Source organism: Bubalus bubalis, chromosome 20 (genome assembly GCF_019923935.1).
Source record: "Bubalus bubalis isolate 160015118507 breed Murrah chromosome 20, NDDB_SH_1, whole genome shotgun sequence".
Lineage (NCBI taxonomy): Eukaryota > Metazoa > Chordata > Mammalia > Artiodactyla > Bovidae > Bubalus > Bubalus bubalis.
This window is the reverse complement of record NC_059176.1, coordinates 34542350-34562330: the sequence shown is the minus strand read 5'-3', so window position 1 is coordinate 34562330 and position 19981 is coordinate 34542350. Positions and strand designations below refer to the sequence as shown.

The 19981-nt window shown below is 40.7% G+C and overlaps 1 long non-coding RNA gene across 1 annotated transcript in view; it reads right to left on the bottom strand.

The window, feature by feature from the left end:
- Window positions 1–678: 678 nt before the first annotated feature.
- Window positions 679–19981, bottom strand: part of LOC123330747 — a 95255-nt gene continuing 75952 nt past the window's right edge. The window contains exon 2 of the long non-coding RNA XR_006546843.2: window positions 679–1245. This is a non-coding gene — a long non-coding RNA (uncharacterized LOC123330747). The remainder of the gene's footprint in view (window positions 1246–19981) is intronic.

Below are 19981 nucleotides of genomic sequence, written 5' to 3'. Positions count from 1 at the left end.
TCACTTTGCCAACAAAGGTCTGTTTAGTCAAAGCTCTGGTTTTTTCGGTAGTCATGTATGGATGTAAGAGCTGCACCATAAAGAAGTCTGAGCACTGAAAAACTGATGCTTTTGAACTGTAGTGCTGGAGAAGATTCTTGGACAGTAAGATCTAACCAGTCATCTATCCATTCCCCTAAAGGAAATCAACCCTTGATATTCATTGGAAGGACTGATGCTGAAGCTAAAGCTGCAATGGTCTGGCCACCTGATGCTCAGAACCAACTAACTGGAAACTACCCTGATACTGGGAAAGATTGAGGGCAGGAAGAAAAGGGAGCAACAGAGGATGAGATGGTTGGATGACATCATTGACTCAAAGGACATGAGTTTGAGCAAACTCCAGGGCATAGTGAAGGACAGGGAAGCCTGGCATGCTGCATTCCATGGGGTTGCAGTCGGACACAACTGAGAGACTGAAGAGCAACATGGAGCGTATATGTTGATTTGGGAATCTCAGATCTTGGTGTGATAATGAAAGTCATTGTGGTAGAGGAAGAGGTGAACTGAAAAAAAAATAAAGCCTCTACAGCAAAATCTAAAAAAAAAAAAACAAAACACATATATATATTTTTTAGTTATGTATTTGATAGAAGGAATGACTGGGATCAGTGACTGGGATCAAGTGGCAAGGATGGCTAGGTGAGAAGAGCAGGAAGGGAGCATTCCAAGCAATTGTGTGGACTAAGTAAAAACAGTGTGTGTGCTAAGCAAATGACGCTTCCCTGTAAATTTCTTACATGTCTCCACCCTCCACCAAAATAACACTTCTAAGTCTTATATAGAAATTCTGTTGTCTTATATAGAAATTCCATTGCTAACTGGCTTCCCAAGTCCCCAGAGTCTATGATTGTGTTAGACAACATAAAATTGCCATTTTAGTAGACTAAAAATGGTGAAGCACTTGAAGATTTTATATGGCTTCACCTAGTAGAGTCATATAAGTTTCCATATAAGTGAGTTTCCAATGGAGGCATGCACAACAAATAAACCTTGCCTGTTCTCAAAGCCCAACTAGCTCTTGTATCCTGACAAATGGGCTGAACTATTTGTGAAATCCTAGAGCTTATTTTCCTTGGGAGGAGAGATCACTGCCTTAGGCTCAAGTAGATTTCCATTTGGTTCCACTCATTGCTGCCTTCCTGTATGTCATGACCCCGTGCTTCTTTGTCTTGAAACCTCAGGTGGTCAGGGTCCTAGTGGTGCCTGTGGAGAATGGGGAGAGGGGTTGGTTCTCAAAGATTTATTTTAGTGGAGACCCAACATATCTGTGGACCTGGATGAGCATCACCCCAGCTGGGCTATCTCTGGGCAAGTTGTTGCTTAGAAGTAAAGAGAAATTCTCTCCAGAAATAACAGAAAGTACTCCAGCCTGACAGTTGGTGCATGGGATGGCTGAGTGGTCTGCTGTGTTGATCTAGTTTCCAGACAGCTTCTGGATGCCCAGACCATGTCTGTCAGGAAGATACAAATGCTCCCTACCAGTCATGCTTGTAAAGCAGGCATCCACTCAGGCACCCACCCTGGATTTTCTAGATCTATCATAACAGCCCTTCCTCATTCTCTCTCTTTTCCTTTCCCTCAGCCAGGCAGAATCTCTTTCTAGGTTGACAAGGAAGCTCCTTTCCTCTCTGCTTTTGTCTAAGATATTTTGTTTAAGTATTTTCATCCTTTCTTTTTTGCCTTTTCCATAATACCTCACCATTGGTTTGCAACAGATTGTGCCGAGACTTTGTAACCAAAGTGAATCAGAAGATAATTTCCTTCTCCTTGAAGGCAAAAAAACACTACATTTTAAACAAAATTCTGCTGACAAGGGAAGGAAAGAAAAAGTTTAATTTCTGAATCCAAACAAACTTTAATGTTCACAACGTGCCACAATAGGTTGTCCTGAAAATGGTTAGTAGCAACAACTACTTCATACCCTGTGGGCAAGGGTGCTTCTTCAGATACATTCTCTTGCACACCTAAGAGCTAGAAGAGTGTAGCTAGAAAAGTTTTCTCTAAGAGTTTACTAAATAAGTAGGGAACACAAGGACAATGAAATCTTCCTTGTGGTCAACTGTATTTATTATGTAAAGTTTGGAGAGACTCTGTTCTGTTTATTGAAGAGCTTTGTCATTCTTCCCGCTTCTACTGTCTGATTGGCTACTAGATGATGTCTTCTGGAAATTTTCAAAATTGCAGTACTTAAAGAAATTGCTGGGTATTTTTACAGCAAAACTGACAAAACACGAGGCTATTGTGTAAGCACCGATCCTCTCAGGAAATGCACAGGCCTGAGGATTTGGGCTTCAAGGGCTGAGAGGCAAATTGTTTCCATCCATCGCCCTAAATTTAAACACGCCTACCATGATGTGTTTCCCTAGAGGAAAGAAAATGTGGCATTTTAGTTCTGCTGGTTATCTGAAAGGAAAGGCAGGGTTTTTAATGGAGGGAGATAAGGTCTGCTTTATGTATTACGAAGAACTGAGACTTAAGCAGTTTAGCTATACTGCTTTTTGTCTGGGGGCGAAGGAGAAGAGCCAGCTCAAGTTTTATGTGGAGGAAAGGTGGTCCCCATCTCCCTCCTACTCACTTGTTCCTCTAAAACATACACGTGTGTCCCAGGACACTTCCGTGGTTCTCTCAGCCTTGCAGTTGATTTTAGTGCCTTTTGTGTGAAGTCAGATATACAGTGTTCATTATTATTAGCTAAAACAATTGATTCTGATGCACTGGAGCAAACCTGAGGGTAATTGGTTGACTTCAGAGCAGCTGGTCGCTGGGCTAAGCCACTCGTGTGGCACTATATCTTCCCTAAACCTTTTTATGACTCCTAGTCAGTGTGGTCACATCCTGGTATGTTATGCTAAGTCACTTCAGTCGTGTCCGACTCTGTGCGACCTCATAGACGGCAGCCCACCAGGCTCCCCCTTCCCTGGGATTCTTCAGGCAAGAACACTGGAGTGGGTTGCCATTTCTTTCTCCAATGCATGAAAGTGAAAAGTGAAAGTGAAGTCGCTCAGTCATGTCAGACTCCTAGCGACCCCATGGACTGCAGCCTACCAGGCTCCTCCGTCCATGGGATTTTCCAGGCAAGAGTACTGGAGTGGGGTGCCATTGCCTTCTCCGGGTCACATCCTGAGAGCCTCCTAAATATTTTCTGTGGGACTTATACTCCTTTTTCTCAATCGTGTTTCAGTTTCCCTTTGGTCCTGGGGAGTTGGGCTTTGGTCAGGGAAGACAGGATTGAGAATGGGATTTTACCACATCTGGAACTCAAAACTCTCCACCAAGCCTACTGCAGTTACTGAAACCCCAGACATGTTTTATCGTGGGAATGGGCCACAGAAATCCAGTAAACAACATAGTCATCACAGGGACAATTTTCTGGAAAAGATGTTTTTGAAGAAGGTAAGATCTATGATCAATCAAGTTTTTACCTCTCAAGCAAAACAATTGTTTTCTAAAGCAGGAATGTGGCTTCCCCACCCCCAATATTCCCATATACTCTTAAGTGGCTGAATTCCAAATATTCTGCCATTATCCTTGAGTTTACAAATGGACCTTTCTGAAGGTCAACTAAATAATCCTTTTGAAGCTAAAGAAACTAGCAAACTGTAGAATCATTTGCAGTAAAAGGTAGCATCAGCCAAATTAAATGAAGCTGCATAATGGGGGGATGACTCCATATGAGGGGATGACCCCACATGAGGGGAGATGTATTAGATTCGTTCAGCTTGTGCCACTGCCATGAAGCAATAGCGATCTGGCAGCATCTCAGATGATGCTCTTCTTTGGCACATGTTCCTCTGGGGCCTCTGGATGTGCCCTCTCCTCCATATGGACTTTAGTAATTATTTGCAGAGCTAAACTTTAATCTTAAAATGAGGCAGGCATCTTAGGATACTCATATGTTCCTAAGAATGCTCCTAAGAATTGCTGGCTTCTCTCTTGTCTCAAAATTTTCTCTTCCAAACAGAATGGTTGTGGGGAGGGCTGATGGGGCTTGCATGCGCATAGGTAAGCATTGGAGACGGGAACGGTAACTGGGAAGACAGTTCTTTTCTTTTTCTCCCAAGATGCTGACAGTGCCTGGATATTCTTCCCAACATAGTATAGCTCCTGAGAAAGATATTGAAAATAGAAAAAGGAGAGTTCTAGAAGATACTATAGACAATTTCTAGTCCATATGGGCACATGTGCTCAGTTGTGTTCTACTCTTTGAGACCCCATGAGGACTCTAGCCTGCCGGACTCCTCTGTTCATGGAATTTTCCAGGCTAGAGTGGGTTTCCACATAGTTGAGTAAATCAAGGGAACCAAAGCAGCTAGGAGTCTTGTCTGGTGTCTTGTCTCTTGTTCATAGCTGAGTCACTACAAGAATAGCAGTCTGTTTTCTCCCAGGATGATTTTTTTCTTTTTTGTTTTTTATAACTATAGTAGCCTACTTGGAGAAAGGTAAAGAAAATGAGTTGGCTCTACTACTGTGAACGAAATGATTTCAGGCAAAACAAGTGGCTCCTCTGAGCTTGCATTTTCCATTCTGAAGATGGAAATCATTAATGACCATCTTAGAGATCTCCTGCTACTGTGGTGATGATAAAAAGGCATGGTGTGAAAGCAAGCTTTTCTGAAGACTTTAAAATGCTGTACGGATATTAGAATCCCTTGCTTCAATTAAACCTTTTGGGTACTGGGCATTTTGGGGATCATCTAGAGACTGTGTTTGAGCTTTTGAAACAGAATCCTTGACAACATGGGTAAGCAGCACCAATCCTCAATGTGTATTTGAGGCAGTATTTCAGGGTGTGTGTCTGTGTGTATGTACAGGGATGAAAGTCTCAATCCAGCCCAGCTATCACACAGACATGGGCACCTAAGAGTAAGATGTGTCACTAAAGTGAAAGCCTTACTTAAAAACAGAGGGCGAGGGGAAAATGCAGGTCTCTGTTCTTTCTTGGCTAAGTGGGCTGAGTGTTTTCTAGGCCTGTGGGTTTCCTTGGAGCTATGCCTCTTAGTGGCCATCAGTACAGCAAAAGCAGCTGGGAACATCAGACACTGGCATGTTCCAGATGGGGGATGATAGACAGAAGCATCAGAGGGCAAGTTTTAGGATAGCTAGAGAAACGGGTGTAGTTAAAAAAAAAAAAAAAAGATTTGAAAATCTTTTCATCTACTCAGTTTTATCCAAGCATGCCAAAAGGCAGGGCTGTCTACTTGCATGTAGAGTCAAAATCCTGGAAGAGAGTGCCATTTCCAACTCTAATATGAAGACACCAAATACAAGCAAATGCTCAGGCAGAGTTCACAATGACTAAAAGAACAAAGGGAAAAAGGAGGAAGAGCAGGGCGTTTTGCAAGCAAACAGCTTTTATACCTTTTGCAGCAACTATCTCATGTGAAGACCTTGGGGTATATGCTATTTGTTTATATTGAAACAGGCAGTAGGGCATTTCATATATAAAATGTTTTAGTGATGAATTATAAACAGGGAAGGAATGGAAAAGGCCAGTGGAACTCTTTTGTTGCCATCGGATGACATATAAAATATTCCTAGACATCAATTCTCTTGGAAAGTCTCCAATTTGGAAGATTATTTATTGGGGAGAGATGAATACTATTAGAAACAAATAGAGTCGGGAAAACCGTAGACTGGGAATGAATACTATTAGAGTCAAATGGAGTCAGGAAAACAGTATTGCCATACTTCTCCTCCTAAATTTAAACTACACTCTCTGAATATGAGCAGAAAATAGAAAAGATGGCATGCGGAGAGCAGGCATTCGCCCGACCATCCTGATTCATTCGCTGTAAGAAAGCACCGGCTACACGCCATAAGATCTAATTACCCAGAATTGCCTTTCCTGCCCCACAGCAATCATTTTGATGACAGGCTTCTCTGCACTGTAAAACAAGATGGGGAACCTGTGCTGTATAAACTGCCTCGCGCTTCCTTCCCTTCCTCTGCTATCAGCGTCCCCAATCTCATTTATTTTCCACACATTAATGGTAGCAGTCACCTTGAGCCGGTGATGCAGAGTAATTTTCACAGAAACCTTGATCAGAAACCATAAATCAGCCTGATGTGCTTTTATGGTCTAATAACATTCCGGTTGCTCCTACAGGCCTGTATGTAAAACTGCATTGCAGTGAGTCCTTTGGTTACCACCCCCACCCCCCACCCCCTCCTTTTGTACAGCGCATGCGCCTGCCCTCTCCAGCACCCCGCCCCCACTATCCCTTCTCTTCTCACTCTCTTATCTCTCTAGGTAGATACACGTGTGCATGTTCACTTAAGTCACGTGGATTCAGTTCATTTGTGACAAAACCACAATTGAATGGCATTATACATACTCCTCACGGTGGCAGGAGACGAAAATTCTTTCAGGAGCATAAAATGATGTATTCCTTGGATTTCTCAATGCTGTATCTTAACAAATGAAGGGTCTGTAACTCAAAATTACATAACATTTAGGGGCTTGGGTCTGTTAAGTGATTCTATATATATATTTCTTATTAGAACAATGGATGCTGCATCCAGGTAGACTCTTGCTCCATTGTTGGCAGATACGCTGAGGCTTGGCTGGCTCGAAGCTCAGTGGTATCTGACTCTTTGCACTATGGCCTGTGGTCTGCGGTGCCACTGACCACCTAATGGGCCCGCACTCCCACTACTTCCTAGGAGGCTGAATTAATATGGAGCAGTGGGATTAATGGAGAGGCAGGGAGCAGACTGGTGGGTTTGCGGTAGCGCGTGTTGGGGGGCTCTGCTGGGAGATGGAGTACTGGACCTGTCGCTAGGGGTTGATGGTGATACTGCAGCTGGCAAAGAAGCTCCAGTGTCTAACTGAACCAGTATGGGATTCGAGGTGGAATTAAGCAATGCATCTGAGTTCATCATCTGGGGTGCCTTCACTCCCTCCAGCCTGCCTCAATAATCTAATCGGATCTGTGCACTTCAGCTCAGAGCTAACAACAACAGCAAACCAAACCCATCTCAGGTCCAATCCACACCTCCTTCACCTATCAAGAGCCTGCGAGCTAGACATCCCTTGGGTGTGTGTGCCTGTCTGGAGCACACAGAAATTTTTGGTTTAGAATGGTTCAAAAATACAGCTTCTCAGAACTGTGTTTTCCTCAGCATGGAAATACCTGCAACAGAAACCAGTTATTCCTGCATTGCCACTTGGTGAATTAGTGCAAGAAATTAATAAAGACCATTTGACTCAATCTGAGGGAATGTTTAGCCTTGCCTTGGAAGTGAGGAAAGCTGGCAATGATCTCTGATTTTTCACTGCTAATGCATTGAGTGATAATTACTCCCCAGTAGACCTACAGAAAATTCCAACCTTCTTAACTGGTGCTTCATGAATATACCAAAGGGAGAAAAGAACCCTGGGGCATTAATCAAATTTGCCAAGATACTACTCCATGCTGGTTAAAAGATACATCTGCAATATTTATACATAAATCTATTTTTATATGTCCACTAACGTTGCTCATGCATGCACTCACATGCTCATTTGTCGTGACAACATGGCCAGCATTTGTAAGGATGCTCCAAACGTCAACGCAGGGGTAATTGCAAAACCTGGCTCTCACCTTCATCTAAGACTCTTTGTTTTCAACTGTAAATTGTGATGTCTAATTTCCTCACTTTATATATAATGGTGACCAGGTTAGGCAGTGGCCACAGTGTTTGTTAAAATGTGTGTACTGGAGACTTAAATTTTTTATTTTTTTGCTGCTAGTATTTCAGAAGCTGCAACCAGTTCAGCACCCCAAATCTTCAGTGAAAGCTCAGTATTGAATTTTTTAGAAATTGACAGGCAATTTCTCCTTTTGCAATGGCCTGAGGTTCTCAGGATTGCAGTGGCAAAGGCTAAATGTGAAAAGGAAATGGGGGTGAGCAAAAGCCCTTTCTCTCCACAGTGTCCACTGCCCTTTGATGCAGAGAACAGCATTTGTTGTCTGTTTAGTAGCCATTTCTAAACCCTCCTAGCTGGAGGCAATGTACACCAGACCAGAGGGGTGGGAGCAATAAAGGAGAAATGCAGTAAAGAACAAATCCTTTTCAGATCAGCTGATTGGCAGTTGTGAATCACGCAGCTCTAGCACTGAAGCAAGAAAGAGCAGCTTCGCCCTTGGCACTCATTCTTTTGCTGTAAGCCTTTTTTTGCTAGGAACATTAAGTCTTAAACTATGTTAACTCCTTATGATCCAGCCATTTGTCCAAAAGGGTGAACTATAAAGACCCTTTGTAGAAACCTCTAACTTGTGGATGTGAATTGATAGCAAGAAACACTGGCATTTTCAAATATTCTTCTACCTGCACTGAAATTATAACAGAAATTCACCCTGTGGGTTAAATACCTTTTATTTTGCATCAGATCTGAAAAACATTTTTGAAAAAAAAAAAAGGATTAAAGAAATGAGGTACATATTTGGTTTAAGTATATGGCTACATAAAGAACTTAGATCATTAAAAATGGGGAGAAGGTATATGAAATGATCATTTGGTGATTTCTAAAGATACTTTCATTCTTTGCAGTCATGAAGATATAGCCCACCAGAGTGATCTTTAAATCCTGTGACCTAGTTCTAAAAGTAAATTATTAGAACAATTATAGGCTGGATTTATTTCAAATTGTTATAAAAGAAGCACAATATAAATTAGTCTTTTTTTTCTGAATTCTTTCTGTGATTTAACAATAATACATTTGTGTTCAATTAGGACATTTATTGAGAGAAGCAATTTTTTTAAACAAAATTATTTGTCTCTTCATGTATTCTCATTGTTCATTTTATTAAAATATTTCTTTCCAAATTGTTAATTTTTATCCTTTAGGTCCAGTGATTATGTTATAATTTAAAAATGCAGCTGTTGTTTTCCTTATTATAAAATCAATAAATGTTTTGATAAAATACTAAATGGCAAATATATTTGTCTAAAAGAAAATCTGAATTCTCAGATCCTTCAATTGTTAAAAATAAGGGATTACCCAGTTTCAATGCTGTTAGTGGCAGTATTTGTTGAAACAATGGATGTTTCCTTAGTAAAAACCTTCCACTGTGTTTGTTTTTTTCCCCCTGCATCCTAAATTGTGAAGCTTTATAAGCAGGAATCCTATCTCAGTTATCTTCATAATCACCTCAACCTTTTTTAAAGCCTGACTCATATTTGGCATTCAATATGCCTGTTTTGAATAAACACATACATCAATAATAGTATAAGTAGTTAATTGCTAGGATAATATACTATGTATTCTTAAACTATGCCAGTTTTTTTTTAATTATACAATACAATAAAATAACACATTTCTGGAGATCGCACATAAAAAGCAACTTGGGAAAAATATCAAACTTTTCTAAAACTATATTGTGGTATTGTGATTTATAATAAGAAATATATATTTGACCTTTGTCCCATTTCTGTCACAGAACTCTCCAAACCCTTGGGATTTTCTAAGTGTTGAGAGTGATAAAAGTATCTTTTGCTATATCAATGAACAGACTTTTGGAAAGCACCTACTTTCCAAAGTAGTTGGGGGTTGGCTGCCAATGGAGCCAAGCATGTGATGTGAGGGTTAGAACTTTTGTTCCACCCTCTGACATCTGGGGAGAGGAGAGGGGCTAGAGGTTGAGCTGATTGCCAATTGCCAACGACTTAATCAATCCCACCTATGTAAGGAAGCATCTGTAACAACCCAAATGGACACTGTTCAAAGAGCTTCTGCCCCAATGAACACAAGGAGATATAGGAATAATGGTATGCTTCAAGAGGGCATGGAAGCTCCCTGCCTTTTCGCCATGCCTTGCCTTCTGCATCTCTTCCATTTGACTGTTCCTGAGTTACATCCTCTTATAATAAACTGGTGATCCAGTAAGGAAAATATTTCTGAGTTATGTGAGCTGTATTAGCAAATTAATCTAATTTGAGAAGGGGGTCATGGGAACTTCTGATTTACAGCCAGTTGGTCAGAAGTACAGGTAAAATTTGGGCTTTTTACTGCCACCTGAAGGGAGGCTGGGTGAGAGGGAGATGGCAGTTTTGTAAGAGCTGAGCCCTTAACCTGTGAAATCTGATGCTATTTCCAGGTAGATAATGTCACAATTGGAGTCGAATTCTCGGACATTCTGCCAGTGTCCAAGAATTGCTTATTGTGTGAAGAAGCTCTCCAACATACACATATTGGAACTGGATCCAAGAACCCAATTTATTTTTGATCAGGCTCCTGTCTGGTATGGTTGCTAAGGAGTTTCAAAGCTCTGGTTTCTGTGAGCTAATGTGCAAATATCAGAGAAGGCTCTGAACTTATTTTTAGTTTGTAGCTGATATTTAGTATAATTTATAAGGCTCACTAGTCTGTCAATAAATAATTATTTAGCACTTGGTATATAACATAAACTTCTCAATTTATGAAGAATGCAAGACATATATACAACTGACTCAAACTCCTTCCTCCTAAAGAAACCCATTTGAGGTTTTAACCACCAGCTGGTGTCACACAGGGGCTTCTACAGAAAATCTAGGAAGAAGTATTCATTTCTTGAGGTTCAGTGGTGGCACAGCTTCTGGGATTCTAGCTTTGATAGAGTCCTATCAATTTTCCACTCCAGTCTCCTGGCCAAGCTAACAACTCAAAGGACTAAGCCCTTCCTTACATTCCCCTGCGTGTCAAAACTTCTGATGGCCCTAGGTTTTTTTTTTTTCCCTCCATATGCAAGATTACATTTCTATCTTAATGACATTTCATTCATCCTTGCAGGATCATTTAAAATAACACCTCCTTAAAGGAATTCCCTGACACTCCAGTGATTAAGACTCCTTGTTAGCAATGCACGGTGGGGAGGTGGGTAGTGGGAGGTGGGGTACAGGTTCGATCCCTTAGTTGGGAACTAAGATGCCACATAGTGTGGCCAAAACAAACAAAACAAAAAGCCCTTCCCTCAGCCAAACACGCTCCATCTCTCCCTCTGAACTGAAAAAGCTGTTCACTGCATACTTACAGCTCATGTGTATGGGGCTATGGTGCACTCACGGTAGATGTTTGTTTCCTTTGGAGTTGACTAATGTTGTCTTTTACATACGTGCCCATAATTACACACACAGGAAAGTGAAGAATGACTCATAATATGCTTGAGTCTAATTCTTGTTCTAACTCTGCCCCCAAGCCAAAACTTTCATCTTTATTACAGTTAGTGCACAGTTTATTTTTCCCTTTAGACTTTTCTAAAGACAGCTTTCTTTTTTTTTTTTTCCTGGAGCGTGTAGCACAGTGTCTTGTGCATGACTGGAGTTCTAGAAATATTTAGTTTAAATAAATCAAATACAGTTTTTGTAGAGGACATAAGGGAAGACACCAAAGACATCAGTTCTTCAATTGTAAGTTACTTTCCAAAGACCTACTATGGTGATCAGATGGTTAAAGGTACAGTAGTACATAGAATATAGTAAGTTCTTGAAGGAAGGAGGCTATCTAATAGAAGGAGGCATGCTGATAATTCTGCAGCTGCTGTGTCGCCTCAGTTGTGTCCGACTCTGTGCGACCCCATAGATGGCAGCCCATTAGGCTCCTCTGTCCCTGGGATTCTCCAGGGAAGAACACTGGAGTGGGTTGCCATTTCCTTCTTCAATGCATGAAAGTAAAAAGTGAAAGTGAAGTAGCTCAGTCGTGCCCAACTTTTAGCGACCCCATGGACTGCAGCCTACCAGGCTCCTCCGTCCATGGGATTTTCCAGGCAAGAGTACTGGAGTGGGTTGCTATTGCCTTCTTCAATGCTGATAATTCTAGGCAACTACAATTCAATGCTAATATTAAGATGCTGGGACAAACTCAGTCCTTTACTGCAACTCATAGGGGCACATGTGTTGGAATTGTTTTTCATTTATTCTCCTCTCCTTTTCAAACCCTCTAAAGGTGCTTCAGGCTTGTGAAAAACAGAGTGGAAGAGAATTATGAAAAATATAAGAAAAAATAATAAAGGAAATAATAAAAGGATGAGTGGGCAAAACCAACCTTGGGGAGACCTGCACACACTGTGTTCATGAGGGAGAGAGTGAGCCCAAGTACCAAAAACCAAGCCTCTAAGTCAGACTGTGTGGAAGCCATCCTAGGAAAAGGCTCACTCCTGAGAACTCAGCAAGAACAGCTAAGCAGAGCAGCTACCGCACTGTGATTTTGCATCCCTGGTGTCAATATTTCCTTCGGTTGCTGATAACAACTTGGAGCTGTGTGTCTATTCCCCATGAAGGTTTGGTATGAAATTAAAGAGTACCGTTACCTTCCCAAGGCCTTCAAATTGTATCCGGGAAAAAAAAAGTTCCCTTCATGGCTTGATGATTATCATCTTTCACGTGCTGTGTTTTGTTTAGGCTAAATTCCAAGCAGCCACAGCAAATTCAGCCCTGTACCAAATGCTTTGCCCATAGTGCCATTTAAGAAATACATATTGAAAAAAATAAATAAATGAATGTAAAGATGAGACACACCAGCCTATTTAAAGGGGTAATGCATACATTTTCCATCTTGGCACAGTTCAGGTTGTGGGAGAGAGGAATCCAGTGTTCTTTATAATGCACCTAGCAGTCATTATGATTGCAGGCAAGTGTGCATATGGCCATTTCTCAGGATGAATCAGGCCACGTTTTAATAGTTAGTTCCGGCAGTTCAAAGTGGAATGGATTTATTTCAAGAGGCTCAAGAAAACCTCATTTTGAAGGCTCTAATAAAAAGTAAGGATGATAAAGAACACTGTTTTTCATGATAAGGAAAATTCTGCCTTTCAAGAGAGACATCATAATTTCTTCTAATTATAAGAAAAATGTTGCTGCCTTGAGTGCTCTTATTCATGTGTACAGCCAAAGGGATTTTCTGCATAAAAGAATAATTAGGTTCTATCCCTTCATACTAAAAAAAAAAAAAAATCAGCTATCTTTCTTTTCCTTTATACCTTTCCCCCCTCATATTCTTTGACCTCTACTCTGCTGAATCTTTTATATGTCATGGAAGGAAGATTTAGAAGGGCTTTGATTTCTCCCATTCCTTTGGTGGCTGGCAGGGTTTGCTGTGCTGAATTTGGAAGTGCCTAATTTGGGAGTTCTATTCATGTTGGGCTGTAAACTGATCAGATTTCATTTTATGTGTGAAGATCATTTTCAGTCTGTGGATTTAAACATTTTTATTTGCCTGAAATACACAGTACATAATACACTGTGGGCTTTTATTTAGGAAAGCTCTAAAGCAACTTCATTTTAAGAGACAAAGGACATTCTGGGAAGCTTTGCCCTTTAACTGTGTGAACAGTTAAGAGTCGGGGTCACCCCACTGTTCTGGGATGGTGGCTGCAATCACCTCTGTTGTTACCACATTATAAAGGAAGGTATAGAAAGAAGACAGCTGAGCACAATTAGAACTTTTCATTGACCTGATTTGTGTGGTCCATAATTCTCAACTGCGTGGATAACGGCTGTGAGAGGAAAGATGCACAGCAGTAATGGAATTAATTCAACCCCAAATGTCAGCAAAGTAGAAAGAAAGATGGCTCAAACTCATAGTGAATGATAATATTGTTTGAACCTTCTGAGAGATTAGAATTTGTTAGACTTCAAAATGGAATATGATCTTTGGCTTTAAAATAGAAAAATCAATGTTAAATATAGACAGGAAAAGAAGTCTTAGGGATTAGATTTTTCGAAGAAAGTTTAGTGGCTTTTTGAAATCACGTTGATAATAGCCACCGTTTCCTGACTGCTAATTCTGGAACAGACCTGGTTTGGGGATATTAATAACATTATCCAGCAGCTGTGGACAGTGGAGAAACTGAGAGGGAAACAACTGGTTGGCTAAGAGCACATGGTCAGACACTGGTGGGCAGACTTCACTTCTAAGTGGTTATACATCAATAGACTATCCAATCTGGCACCAAAAAGAAAAAAAGAAAGAAAGCTTGAGGTTTTTTTCTTATAAAGAGTTTCATCACATTAGCTAGACGCTACCATATAGATAGGCAGAAACAAGTTTATTTTGGTTTAAGGGCTCTTTGAGATATTAACTGCCTAAGATTATTAGTCGACCATTGAGTAACATCCAGTTCAATCATAAACACGACCCCTGCATGTGCTTGGAGAGGGGATGACTTCCAACCAATTGTTGAGGAGGGTAGATTCTTCCTTCCATAGCTGCCCTTTAAAATTTTTTATTCTTCCATCTCACAGAATTTTTTCTTACTTATTAAGCTAACAGTTACCTGTAGTGTTTCAGGGGCTATTCCTTGCATATGAAAAAGGGAGATGAAATAATTTTGCCCACAAAAAGGACGAGACCCACTTGGGCGGCAAGGTGGCAGCCTTAACACACCGAGTGCTATGCTTAGTGTGGCAGCATAGCATGGCCGCTGACAGAGGGCTTAAGAGCCGGACCAGCCATGGCCGCCGGTTATATACATGTATGAATTTGTACAAGTTATTTAATCTCCTTGTGCCTCAGTGTCTTCACCTGTAAAATGACTATGATGACAAAAATAGCGTCTACATCATAAGCTTGTTGGGAGGATTAAATGAGTTCACACATGTAAAGGGATGAGAGCATTGAAGGCATATAGCATGATGTCAGAGTAAGTAGGATATAAATATGGGCAGAGTACTTCAGGCACATTCTCTTCATTTAACCTTTACCATATCCCTGTAATAAGGTTATATTACATTTATATTACAGATTAGTAAATGAGTCTAATAGAGATTAACTAACAGATTCATAGTTGCTTTATGGATGTGAAAGTGAAAGTCACTCAGTCCTGTCTGACTCTTTGCGAACCCATGGACTGTATAGTCCATGGAATTCTCTAGGCCAGAATACTGGAGTTGGTAGCTGTTCCCTTCTCCAGAAGGTCTTCCCAGTGCACGGATGGAACCCAGGTCTCCTGAGTTGCAGGCAGATTCTTTACCAGCTGAGCCACAAGCCCTATGGATAGGCAAAGGTTAAATGAATTCTGCCAAGAGAATGCATTGGTCATAGCAAACACTGTTTTTCAACAATACAAGAGACAACTTTACACATGGACCTCACCAAATGGTCAATACTGAGATCAAACTGTTTACATTCTTTGTAGCCAAAGGTGAAGAAGCTATGCACAGTCAGCAAAAAAATAAAATAAAATAAAAATAAAACAGATCTGGAGCTGACTGTGGCTCAGATCATCAGCTTCACATAGCAAAATTCAGGCTTAAACTAAAGAAAGTAGGGAAAACCACTAGGCCAGTCAGGTATGACTTATATCAAATCCCTTATGAATATGCAGTGGAGGTGACAAATAGATTCAAGGGATTAGATCGAGTAAACAGTGTGCCTGAGGAACTATGGATGGAGGTCTGTAATATTGTATTGGAGGCAGTGAACAAAATCATCCCAAAGAAAAAGAAATGTAAGAAGGCAAAAGGGTTTTCTGAGGAGGCTCTACAAATAGCTAAAGAAAGAAGAGAAGCAAAAAGCAAGGGAGAAAGGGAAAGGGAAAGTTTAGTTCAGTCACTCAGTCGTGTCCGACTCTTTGCAACCCCATGAATCATAGCACACCAGGCCTCCCTGTCCATCACCAACTCCCGGAGTTCACTCAAACTCACGTCCATCGAGTTGGTGATGCCATCCAGCCATCTCATCCTCTGTCGTCCCCTTCTCCTCCTGCCCCCAATCCCTCCCAGCATCAGAGTCTTTACACCCAATTAAATGCAGAGTTCCAGGGAATAGCAAGGAGAGACAAGAAGGCATTCTTCAATGAACAATGCAAAGAAATAGAGGGAAAAAAACATAAGGTGAAAGACTAGAGATCTCTTCAAGAATACTTGAAATATCAAGGGAACATTTCACCCAAAGATGGGCACAATAAAAGGCAGAAATGGTAGAGGCCTCATAGATGGAAAAGAGATCAAGAAGAGATGGAAAGAATACATGGAAGAATTGTACAAAAAAGATATTAATGAACCAGATAACTATGATGGTGTGGCCGGTCTCCCAGAGCCAGACATTCTAAAGTGTAAAGTCAAGCAGGCCTTAGGAAGCACTGCTGTCAATCAAGCTAGTGGTTGTGATGGAATTCCAGTAGAGCTTTTCAAAACCCTGAAAGATGCTGCTCTCAAAATGCTGCACTCAGTATGTCAGCAAATCTGGAAGACCCAGCAGCGGCTACAGGACTGGAAAAGGTCAATCTTTATCCCAATTTCCAAGAAGGGCAGTACTAAAGAATGTTCAAACCACTGGACAATTGCACTCATCTCCCATGACAGTAAGGTCATGCTTAAAATCTTGCATGCTAGGCTTCAGCATTATGTGAACCAAGAACTTCCAGACATCCAAGCTGGGTTTAGAAAAGGCAGAGAAACTAGAGATTACCTTGTCAACATTCTCTGGATCATACAGAAAGCAACGGAATTCCAGAAAAAGATCCACCTCTGTTTCATCGACTGCACTAAAGCCTTTGACTGTGTGGATCATAACAAACTGTGGAAAGTTCTGAGAGAGAAGCGAATACCAGACCATCTTACCTGTCTCCTGAGAAACCTGTTTGTGGGTCAAGAAGCAACAGTAAGAACCCTGTATGGAACAACGGATTGGTTCAGGATTAAGAAACAGGGCTGTCTACTGTCACCTTGTTTATTTAACCTATACACAGAGCACATCATGAGAGATGCTGGGCTGGATGAGTTACAAGCTGTAATCAAGATAGGCAGGAGAATTATCAACAACCTCAGATATGCGGATGATACCACTCTAATGGCAGAAAGTGAAGAGGAACTAAAGAGCCTCTTGATGAAGGTGAAGAAGGAGAGAGAAAGAGCCAGCTTAAAACTAAATATTAAAAAAATTGAGATCATGTCATCCAGCCCCATTACTTCATGGCAAATAGAATGGGGAAAGGTGGAGTAGTGACAGATTTCCTTTTCTTGGGCTCTAAGATCACTGCAGATGGTGACTGCAGCCATGAAATCAGACGATTGCTTCTTGACAGGAAAGCTATGACAAACCTAGACAGTGTATTGAGAAGCAGAAACATTCCTCTGCCAACAAAGGTCGGTATAGTCAAGGCTATGGTCTTCCCCCTGGTCATGTACAGTTGTGAGAGCTGGACTGGAAAGAAGATAGAGCACCGAAGAACAGGTACCTTCAAACTGTGGTGCTTGAGAAGACTCCCGAGAGTCCCTTGGACTGCAAGGAGATCAAACCAGTGAATCTTAAGGGAAATCATCCCTGAATACTCTCTGGAAGGACTGATGCTTAAGCTGAAACTCCAGTATTTTGGTCACCTGATGCGAAGAACCCACTCATTGGAAAAGATGCTGATGCTGGGAAAGATTGAGGGCAGGAGGAGAACAGGGCAATAGAGGATGAGATGGCTGAATGGAATCACTGATGAAACGGACATGAACTTGGGCAAACTTTGCGAGATGGTGAGGGACAGAGAGGCCTGACATGTTGTAGTCCATGGGGCCATGAAGAGCTGGACATGACTGGGCGACTGAACAACAACCATAGTCACTCAACTTGTAATAATTCAAACCTTGGTAAGTTGAGGTACTAAGCCAGACTGAGATATGAACCCAGGCTGTGTGATGTGTGATTTTATTCTTTATATTCCTGGTTGAGAATTTTGCCTTTGTGGTTTTAATATGCCCAGTATCAATATGTTAATATATTCATATATGATTTGATATATACATATATGATACTGTATTCTGACTCCATAGAGGGCGAGAGTGCCAGCTTTACTAAATGTACAGAGTCCCTTGTCTAATTATCCGCACCTTTAATAGTGGGGTGATGAGGTACAAGCCCTCTGATTCCCAACTGCCTAAATTTGAATTCTTGCTCTTCTACTTACTCTGTATATACTGGGAAAGTTATTACATTTCCCCTTGCCTTAGTTCCTTTATATTAAAATAGAGATAGTGCTAATAATCTTTGTCATAGAAATAATCTTTGTGATCATAAAATTAGTTTATGTTTAAAGCAGTTGAACCTGACACATAGCAAATGATGCATACTTTGTATTATTATTTTTACTATTCTTCTTCTATGATTTCAGATTAGGATGGTTTTTAGAAGCCTTGGTTGACTATGCTAAGATCTCTAAAGCAATAACAATAGGAATATGAGAGAATTAAACAATGTTCCATGGCTGGTAATCTGAAAGATTATGAAAGAAGGAGGCAGACTTAATTCAATAAGGTTAGAATCAAAAGCTTATTCATGGGATTATTTTTTGGTTAAGAATTATCATTTTTTAAAGAGTCTTGGGTCCCTTCCCTCTACCAGAATTTAAACTATCAAACAATTGAGTTGAATCAATATATTTTCAGGGAATTTTCCTAGATTTTTATCAAGTATATTTAAAGGGAATTTCAGATTCTCTACAGCTAGCCAAAGAGATAGCATGAGTTAGGAGACAAGGGAGAGAAGGGATGATAGTGTATATAATGGGAAGGTATACAGCCTATTGAGGAGGGCATGGCAACCCCCTCCAGTATCATCACCTGAAGAATCCCATAGACAGAGGAGCCTGGCAGGCTATAGTCCATGGGGTCACAAAGAATCAGACATGACTGAAGTGACTTAGCAGAGCATACATCCTATCCTTGGAGTTTCCTCCTAATGATAAAGATTGTCCTCTACCCATATTTAGCTGTGAAAGTAAATATTCCATGCTCTTCTCTTCACCTCTTCTGTCCAGCAGTACTGCCTATTTCTACCTTTTAGCTTTTTGTATAGCCTAACACTGTCCTCCTGTACAAGTCAGAAAAATCAGAATATATTAATTTTTTCTTCCCCTTCACTTGCCATGTCACCCCCAGGAATCAAGTCTTCTCCTTTAATGAAGCTTTACTTGGTATAGCTCTCCTTTCCCACCACCATTACTTTAGATTACGGCCTTGTTAGGTCTCACTGAAATAATTTCCCCTCCTCAGTATTCTCCCTGCCCCCAGAATTGCTCTACTCCAAAGTATATACAAAGTAAATTTTATATTCATCATGTGGAATCTAGTATTCAATATATTTCCATGGCAAGATTTCCATCTATGGCTCAGTTTCGGACTTCACTCTTGTTTCTTCCTCTCTCTCGCCCACCATTCTTCACCCCTGAACAAATGTAAACCAATTGTGTTAAAAATCATGTGGGTCGATACTCTTATCTTTGTCATTGCTGCTGCTCCTGTCTGGAATACCCTCGAGAACTTCCATTTCTACTCATAAATGATCACCTAACTCCTCTTACTCATCCTTCAAAACTCTGCATGCTATCAGTTCCTTTAAGAAGATATCCCTGATCCCTTCAGCTTCCACCAACTACATCTACTAAATCTTCGAACCTTGTAAGTCCATACGGTAATTATTTGACAATCTTCTTTCTAGGATGTGTGCGGGCGTGCTGACACTTCGGTCATGTTCGACTCTTTGTTACCCTTTGGAATCTAGCCCACCAGGCTCCACTGTCCATGGGATTCTCCAGGCAAGAATACTGGAGTGGATTGCCATGCCCTCCTCCAGGGGATCTTCTGGACCCAGGGATTGAACCTAGATCTCTGGAATCTCCTACATTGGTAGGTTCTTTATCAATAGTATGACCTAGCATGTAAACCTCTGAAACTCAGCTATTGGATACTTCCTCTCTGTTTCTTAGGATGTAGCTCAGTGTCTTTCACTGATAAGTGCTCAATAAATGTTTGTAGACTAAGATCTATAGCAATAAAAAAACAATCTTGAGTCACCTTAAAGTGAGATTTTTGTAGGTAATTCAAATAATTTAATAGCAATACATTAACATTTTCTGGTCAAAAGTTTGGGATGTCCAGAGTGTTCATATACTGATATAAAAAATAAGTTTGTTAACATCTCCTATGAGTGAAATGAAGTGCTTAATATTTTACATTTTAAAAGAACTTTCTAGTTATCAAAGCGCTGTAACATGCA